The following is a 9,510-nucleotide window of genomic DNA, read 5'->3' as shown; positions in this document are numbered from 1 at the left end:
CTGAGTCTCTGCGCTTGGCAGCCGTCTCACCTGGCTGCAACACCAGCCAGCACCACCCCAACGTCAGCTCAGATCCAGGTAGTGTGAATGTGATGTGACAGCTATCGCATGACACGTTCACATTTAAAACCTATCAGTGTTGTGCAGGAAACGTAAACGGCCAATATGTTATTCTGGTGATTGGGCTGCAAGAAGACCCCTAAAATAATGTCACTATGATAGAAGCATTCATTCAATAATTTCTGCATCCATCTGATCGGAGGTCAGCAGCTGCCTCGTCCCGTCTGCTGCCTGGGAAATAGAGAGCGACGGAGAAAGAGCGAGAGAGAGAATACTGCAGTCAGATGTGCCTGGCATTGTGATAAATGGTGTGTGTGTGTGTGTGTGTGTGTGTGTGTGTGTGTGTGTGTTCAAGCAAGAAGGTCAGACAGACAAAGACAGACAGAGGAGGGAGTGACAGATTAAGTAAAAGCCCAGAAGAAGAGAGAGGAGAGAGGAGAAGAAGCAGCAGAGGGTGATGGACAGGGAGACGAGACGAGCAACAGACGGTTACCTCACCGCCGAGCCGGAGCAGCCAAAATTAAAATGCACAGCATGCCGAGGTGGACGAGGGAGGCTGATGTCGAGCCGCTCACACTAATCAAATGATTACATGGGAGGTTTTAGCCCTTTAACACTGGGAAGTGTGGGATCAACGCCAGTTAGCACCTGTTTAACGTTTTGACTGGTGAATACAAGAAGAGTTACAAGAAGCGCTGAAACAGAATGACATGATTTTTTGTTGTTGCTTAAAGCAGATTTATGCTTCATTTATTGATGCTAATCTCACTCATGGTGCTGAAATGTGGGGTTTTGTGAACAGAGCATGAAAAAGCATCAGATTCATTGATTAATTGCTTTATTTTTTATGTATTTTTTGTGAATTCACCAAAGAAGTACTCAACCTTTTATTACTGCAGGTGAACGGACTTCACAGGTTTCTGCTCCTGGCTGACAGGAACAACTGGAGGTCGGGTGATTTGTTCAAGGACAACTGGACCATAAGTGTTCAGGGAAAAGAGAGAATTATTTATTCACTCTCCACTCCCAGTTCACCCAGCCAATCATTGGATATGAACCAATGACCTTCTGGTGTTCCAGCTCCTCATCAGCATAATATTGCTTCCCATTAAACGTCCGTGCCAAAGAAATTTAAGCCTTTTAAGGGAAAACTGTGGCGCTGAATCTGCCCGGTGCAGTATTGAACCCAAACCATAAGATGGCACCACCCAGCAGGGAGGCATGCAGAGAGAAGGAGGGGTTGATACTGAGCCGCTCTGATCCGTCAGACATGCAGCAAGTCAGGACGCCCAACCCTGAACTTGTGTGTTGCAGCGAGGTCTGATGAGATTACAACAACACAAAGGGGCAAGAGGATTCATTAGGATGGATGACCCCGGGAGGGATGAAGCACAATCAGCCCAGGTTCATGTTTACAGGCCGAGAATCTGCACAACTGCAGCTCCTGAAACATCTTTGTGAAATACAAACTGTGTTAGACGGACGGGTGTTGAGTTTTGCAAACACAAAGAAAGTTTAAAGAGCTTCACGGCGACATGCTGCAGAGCAGTAGATGGTTTTAACCTTGTGGAAGAGAACAATAAATAATTCAGAGACAGAAGAAAACAGGTGAATTTTTTATTTTAGTTTGAAAGGTTTAGCTCGGCTCCAGGCTGCTTATTTGCTGCCTGTATCTCTGATTTGTTCTGGTGCCATGTTCTGCTTCATGGGTTCATCGTACTGTCACAGCAAACTAACCACCCATCCATCCATCCATCCATCCATCTGTCTTCCACTCATCCAGGGTTGGTTGGGGGTATCCCAGGCATAGGCATGTTGCCTCTCCACAGCAACACTTTCCAGCTCCTCCTGAAGGATCCTGAGGCAGTCCCAGGCCAGAGGAAACATATATAATCCCTCCAGCTAGTTCCAGGTTTGGTCATGGTCCAGACATCCTCGAAAGGGAGCTGCCCGGGAGGTATCCTAATCAGATGATCACACGACTCTGCAGGCTCCTTTTTTTCGATGTGAAGGAACAGCAGCTTTACTCCCAGCTCCCTCTGGATTTCCTCACCCTATCTCCAAGCCCAAGTAACAGAGGCAACTCAAGACTGAAACAAATATCACTTGGATCATTGAAAGCTAACATTCAAGGGATCATACTGACGTTCTTCGGTGGTTTGGCAAAATTCATGTCTGGTTAAACCTTCCCGCCTCCGATGAAGAATGTCTGCTTATTTTCTTGTTCCTGTGAGAAGAAGGCAGCGTCTGATCAGAGCGAGATGAGGAGATTCCTAGCAAAGGTGAAAACTGCAAAAAAAATTAGGAAATATGTTAGTAAAGTTTGGGAAGCATTAATGGAAGTTTTGAAGAAACAATAGGAGATGATGGCAGCCAGCTGCTGTGTATAATTAAGCTCACTTCTCTCCTCAAACGGTGACTCATGATGTACAGATGTAGGCAGATGCACACACATTTTCCCTGCGACCTCGTTATTCTTCCACTCTCCCTCCACCATCTTTTTGTTATTGTGTAAAAGACAAGTAAACGTAATAATGTGCCTGCGTCAGCCACGACCTGCAGGTCACGGTCCACATCATCGTATGTAGAAAGTGTTCCTGCTTCTTATGTAATTACAGCAGAACAAAACTCAGACAAAAGGAGCATCGTGACTGTAAATACACAGCAGAGATAACAAGTCCTCCTATCAGTGTTGGAATAAATATACGCAAGTGCTGGTCTTTGACACTTAAACATCACTTAAACACGCTGAGAGGAAAGTTAGTCGGCAGCAGATATCCAAAGAAAAACAGCGACTGAGCAGAGGATATGCCGATCACAATATATGAGCTAAAAGATGAGTTGTGTTAGTGTCAGTCACCGTTATTCGACATCTCGTTGGCGGCCTCTTGTGGCCTTGGTTATTATAACTTCAGCAAAGGAGGAAGTCAGGTGACGTAGTATAAAGAGCAGCATAGTCTGCAAAGGGAGGAGGACGGGTGGATGATCAGCCAATGAATGTGGTTAATTTATACCATGAACACAACATAAGTCACGTACGTATACGTACGTAAACAGCAACCTGATACGCCTCTCGCTGGTTACGTTGCAACGGTCATATCATATCGTAAATCCCTAACAATCTACCTTGTCAGTGGTATATGTACACAGCTCACTTGTGTCTTTTCAGGTCACAAGTTCAGATCAACGTCAAAAAGCATCAAGAAAAAGTCTTGGTTTCCATTCGTAAAATGTAGACATGATGTAAATGAGGGTTTTAAGTGAATTTCTGTATTTATTTTGGGTGACATCAAACATATTTGATGCGTTCACACTCACATATCCAAACGTAACGTCCTCTTACCATCTACCTCTCACATTCTTTAGATTTCCCACACCGGCAACTTCAAATGAGACACCAAAGCGAGTCGGTCACCGTCTTCTACTTCTTCTTCTTCTGCTGCTCCTTTTTTCTTTTGTTTATGGCGGTTATACTCTCGCCCATTGACACACATATACTCTGGCTGTAAGGTGACAGTCAGACACATTCTTTGCACCAAACCATGATGTCCATACTATGATGTTTTGGGACAAGGTGACTCATATCTCTGCTTCCGTCATTTCAACAGCTTATACTGTCATATCATGGACTCAGATAATGTAATTCACCAAAATACAGTCTGGTTGATGATCGATGCTGCTCCTCTCAGGCTGCTGACAGGGGGAAAAAAAAAAAAACTTTAACTTTTGAATGAACCCCATTTTCATGCAGATATCTCCGGATCAGGTGTTGGAATAAATATAAACAAAACTCAGTCAAACGTGTCGACTTGTTTGTGAATCTCAAAACAAAAAAATAAAATGTAGGCAAGCAGCGCTTCAGGTGCAAACTGTCATTACGTTAACAACTGTTTTCCAAAGGCAACAAAAGCTCCTCGTGCTTAAATCTTTTCCATCAAACTCAGACATTTTGATTCAAACCCTCCCGTTCCTGTTCACCTACACACCCCCTGTCACTCAACAAAAGGCTGAACTTTTTACACATTATACACGAGGCCATTTGTAATAACACTGCAGCTCCTCGGCCGTCAATCAAATGTTTTATCAGATGATAAAAAAGTTTTCTAATCCACAGTTTTGAGGAGAAATATTCAAATTTATTCATAGTTTCATTCCTGTGTGGTTGTGCTTATCTCTCTCTGAGAACTATTATGTATCTGTCAGTCCTACACGCACTGAAACGCTTTACGCCCGTGAAGAGCTTTGTTTCATTCTGGCATGAATACATTTGGGAATAAAATAATTTTTTTCTGACAGCTATCATTCAGCAGCACTAAAAAGAGAAAGAAAAGAGGGAAGCCGGTCTGTAAAAATAATAGCTAATTTTGCAGAGAAGGGTCCGAACACAGTCGCGTTATTAGTGCCGACGTCCCGACAGGAATCATCCGCGAGAGTCGTTTGATTTGCATGTAGAGAAGTGAAAGTTTTTGATGGTTTCTGATCTTATTATAGCTCATTTTTGCTCCAGCGTGCAGTTTATAGGTGTCAGAGCCTCAACGAGAAACAGGAGGACTTTTATTAGAAGTGCGCTATGTAGGAATGTCGAGCAATTTACAGGCATTTATCACCTTTTTTGCTACTGTGTGAATAGACTGTGACGTAACTTCGGCCTGTGGACTGATTTTAAAGGACTTGGGATGAATTTACAGAGAAAATCCAACAGATGCAACCTTGACATGTGCTCCAAAGTGCCGCGCCTCTCTTCCACTCCCTTCACAGTGCTAACAGTGTGTATCACGAGGAGCGAACGTTAGCTTAGAATTAGAGCCCGCTAACAAAGTAATTTGCTAATGGCAAACATGCCAATTTACCAACGAGATCAGCCCGGAGAGGCACAGCGACTTAGCTGACAGAGGATGGACTCCAAACAGTGTTTTGTGAGGAGGATGCTCCATCGTACCCGATCATGACACTCTCACCTGCATATATTCACAAAAATCAAAGAAGATGACGAGGTAAAACATGAAATAAGTTGTCTTTGTGCTGCTTTCAATCCATCAATGTCTGCCAGCAATTAAGAGTTTTTGAGAAGGAGTCACAGTTGTTCAGACTCACATTAACCCTGGAGCATTCCAGGAGGCAGAGGACACTTCAAAATCATATCTTCCATAAACACAATGAGGTTGATTCAGAGTTGCTGTTATTTCGGTTTGATTCCCAGAGTCTCAGGTTCATTTCCCGCAGAACTTCCCCCGAGGAACGACGGCAAACAGTGAAAAAAAGCCGAGGGCCTCTTCACCCCGATCAAATCCTTTGAGACCGTTATTTTAAGACACCGCATAATTTTGCCTTTTCCTGTACAGTAAGTGTATTATCACCTGTAAGAAGCTTTCTAGGCCTTGACTATAAAGGTTTGCAGCACTCAAAGCTGTTTAAGATGGTAATTTGCAGTGGGTTTGTTTGGGCTTAAGGTTAATGACCTTCACGTCTGAGAGACTTAGAGATGCTTTCACTTTTCCCTCCTGCAACACGCAGCCGATCAACTCCGTCAACTTTATGAAGTAACCGTGACGCTTTTTCAAAGCACAATTTATTCAAAATGAAAAAATCGCTTGCGACACAAAATGTGAACTAACAAATCAGAACCATTAGCTTTCTGTTAGCGCTGATTCTGGAGGGAAATTATGACAATTAGACACACTGATCAGCTCGCTGGCCAACAGGAGGAGTCATCAGGTTTGCACAGATTAAGATCATCATGACTTGTTACCCAGATTTGACGTTAAGCATGCAGCTCTGTGATTTTAATCGCCATGTTTTCAGTAGTTTCTAATTTCTCTTCTCTTTTTGTGAACATGACGCAGCTCTTGTACATTTCAGATAAGATAATAAGCATGCAATTTCATTTCATTTTTCTAAGGCCTCCTTCCATTACATCGTCTAAAGTTTGTATGTTGAAGACCATTTCTTTTAGGTACGTCCCTCCTGAGATACACGTAGGTGTCGACTGTATTTTAAGCATATAAATAAAACTGTGACACAGTGTTAATTTGCTAGCTATCAGAAAAAGTTTAGGCCTTTTATACCTCCAGAAGAAACTATACTGAACTTTAACCCAGGAGGACCCATGTTTAGTGTCTGAATGATTCAGTTTAGTCTTCATTTCCTGTGTGGAATTAACAGTAAACAGACGCCTGCAGTGTTTAATGTGTTTAAAATGAGATCACAGCAGGTTCGTCGGTAACCGTCGACACATAACAGCCAACAATCCCGTTCTTTTTTAACTACACTCTCTTCTATTCTCGGCGCTGCGGGGCTTTACTACGATGACCTAATCTGAAGGTGACAATAAATGCAGTTCAGTGGCTCAGCTGAGCTAAAAAAAAAACAAAAAACAGAATAACTGCAGGTCAGAGCCAAGAAAAAGAAGCTGGATTAAGCCTGCACCGGTGTTACGAGGTCAGCTTCACACGGGGTTATGAAACATGCTTAAGCTGAGAGAAAAGACCAGAGCTGCATGTAAGATGTTCAATATTTACTGCTGACCAACGTGTCACCCAAGGACGACTCATACTGGACTCTATACATCATGATCACATACAGAACTGTGGACATTTATACGCTTAATTTAAGAAAATATATGGAAATACAGTCAGAAGAGAAGCTACATGAGATCTGTGCACGATCACTGTGGAAATTTAGGTCCAAATATTATAATATATCCACTTTATTATGAGGAAATAATATGTATGCAAAGTGTAAAAAAGTTTTATGGCACTGATGCTAAGATGCTAATTTATGTGATTGGAGTAACTGTCACGTCGTTCATCAGCGAGTTTAATTCCAGATTTCTTCATCAGAAGTCGGCTTGAGTAACTGTCATGTGATGGAGAAGCAACAGGAACAATGGCTTCTTCTTCTTCTTCTTCTTCTTCTTCTTCTTCTTCTTCTGCTACAACCGATACAGACGTAGAGGGAGATGAAATCCATCGGGGAGGAGGAGACGCAGAAAGCTTTTCTCTACGCCCACCAGCAGCAGCAGAAAATAGACCAGCATGCAACACAGACACAAGTCACGCTGATTCCGAGTGCTTCTCACTTCTTTTTCTTTTTTCTTTTTATTTCGTAGACTGAAACTCACTTAACTTCCACACTGCTGTTCCTACTATCACTACCACTCAACACCTACATGCACAAACCCACAGCTGAATGCATGTGAAGGCTCCGTGAGGGGGAAGACTGAACACAAACACACTGTCAGAGCCTGAAACTACATCTGCATGAGTTGGTCCCTGCCTGACCCTCAGTTCTTCTCCTTTATCCTTCATAAATGACTCCGTGTTGGAGAAGAACCAGCCAGAGACTGACCTCCCGAATCTGAGCTGTGTACTGATAATAAATCTCACGGTGCTGAAAGGGTGAAGTAAGTAATATCAGCACCTTTATCTCTCTCTGTCTTCCTCTTGGATTTATAATATTCCCCATTTATAGACTATAAATCGTCAACTATAGACGGACCAACGTGATAAGAATGCAGTTTTAGGGCAGATGTGACCACAGATCCGCCCCCCAAAAAATCAACAAATCACTGACTTACCTTTAACGAAGCACTGTGTAGTGTTGGTGAAGAAAGAGAAAGATCGTCTTGGACTGACTGACAAACTAAATAAATAAGTACTCTTTTATTTTGGGGGTTTCTTTGGCGGACCCTGCCACGTTTCTGGCTTCAAACAGCTTATTTTCCTCTGAGAACATCTTGTTAATTCACAAGGTTGTATTATAACCTTATCATTATTGTAAAAATGTAAATTCTGAGTTCTCATGTGCCAAAACGCTGCTCATCATAAAAGACGTTTGTGTGTGAACCTTTCGTTCCAACACGAGGGGTCCAAACCGTCCAGAACCATCCTGTTCTGCTCTTCACACCGCGGTCCTGCGCAGGTACAGCTTGACTCCACTCGACTCTCTTCAGGTGCCAGGTGCTTTCTCCCCTGCAGCTGGTGCTCCCTCCTGATAGGTGGGATTCTTCGCTGATTGTCATGGCAACAGCCCCGTGAAGCTGCCGTGACATCATCCTCAGTGCAACACAAACACACAGGAACAACGAGCGACGGCCAGGAAATGTTTGCATTTATGTTATTTAACCACCACACGGTTCTGTGCAGCGCAGAATCTGGGTCAGGTGAACGAGAACGTGATTAATGTCGTAACAATTCTCTCCGACCAATCAGCAAGTATTTTGAGGAAAAAGTTCACGTACGCTCGCTCGAGGTGGTTTTTGTCTGTTGTGAATCAGAGTTAACGTGCAGAATGTTTGATGGAAACAGATTAAAAACAGGATGAACTCAGCGAACGTCCAGCTGTCCTGACTGATCAGCTGCAGACGGGAGAACCGGCTTCCACATTAGCGCGTCACGTAGCCACGTAGCCCACAACGCGTCACATCACGTCGCCTCGTTCAGTCTGTGACAAACGCACCAGATTCACAATTTGATATTCTTTACTTGATGCAAACTTTCAAAAGTTTGCTTAAAATTCACTCAACATTTTATGGAGACTTGGCTCGAGGCCTCTGAACTGTGATACTGAGGTGATACCAAGAAAAGAAGCAGCACATCTCCTGACGACTGTAACAGAGTCTGCCTGAGTCGTGGTCCACCTTCTCTCCTCTGTGTGCAGTTCTGTCGCCTCCTGGACTGTTTACATGATTGTGTTGACAATATAAGAGTCAAATATAAATCAGAACATCTCCACAGAGCACATTCAGACTAATTACAGATAAGTTGTGCCGCTAATCTCGTATTTTTGCGGTTCCCGTCACTTGAGCCTTTTCTTTTCAGGACACCAGCTGCTTCTCTTAAATCACATCTTTGGCTCATTTGTCTCGTCTTGATTGCATCATTAGCAGGTCTGTCCTGCAGCCAATCGGGTATGTGGGACTTTTCCTGTCTGAGTTTTCTGCCATGTTTCGGCAGGAGGTGCAGGTCCGTCTCCCAGGCAGCAGATAGGAGGGTGTGGTTGAGATCCGCGGGGGGGGAGACGGGGCAGGTCCAGGCCAACGGCTCAACCTAAGCTTCAATTAAAAGCACTTCAGATGCCAAAGTTGACTGAGGTGAATTCCAAAATACAGTGTGACCCAGCTCTGGTGTTTTCCTTTAGTCTGAGACACTGAGACGTGTTCGCAGAACAGAAACACAAATGTACATTTGATAACGAACAGCAGCTTCGACCTGATGACATGTCGTTAATCTTAAAAACCTCCTGTCGAAACAAATCACTAATCAATCATCGTCCCGCACAGAGGAACAACTTCTCTGAGACATGCAGATGAATTTGGCGCTGAACTTCAGAACCACGGGTCCACAGGTGACACAAAATGGCAGCCATCAGCCCGGTGTGGTTGAATATGCATCAGAGAGGTGTGTGCATGAGAGAGAGAGAGAGGGAGAGAGGGAGAGGGAGAGAGAGAGA

This window comes from Acanthopagrus latus, chromosome 3 (genome assembly GCF_904848185.1).
Source record: "Acanthopagrus latus isolate v.2019 chromosome 3, fAcaLat1.1, whole genome shotgun sequence".
Taxonomy (NCBI): domain Eukaryota; kingdom Metazoa; phylum Chordata; class Actinopteri; order Spariformes; family Sparidae; genus Acanthopagrus; species Acanthopagrus latus.
The sequence above is the reverse complement of the archived record's forward strand: the minus strand, read 5'-3'. Positions refer to the sequence as shown.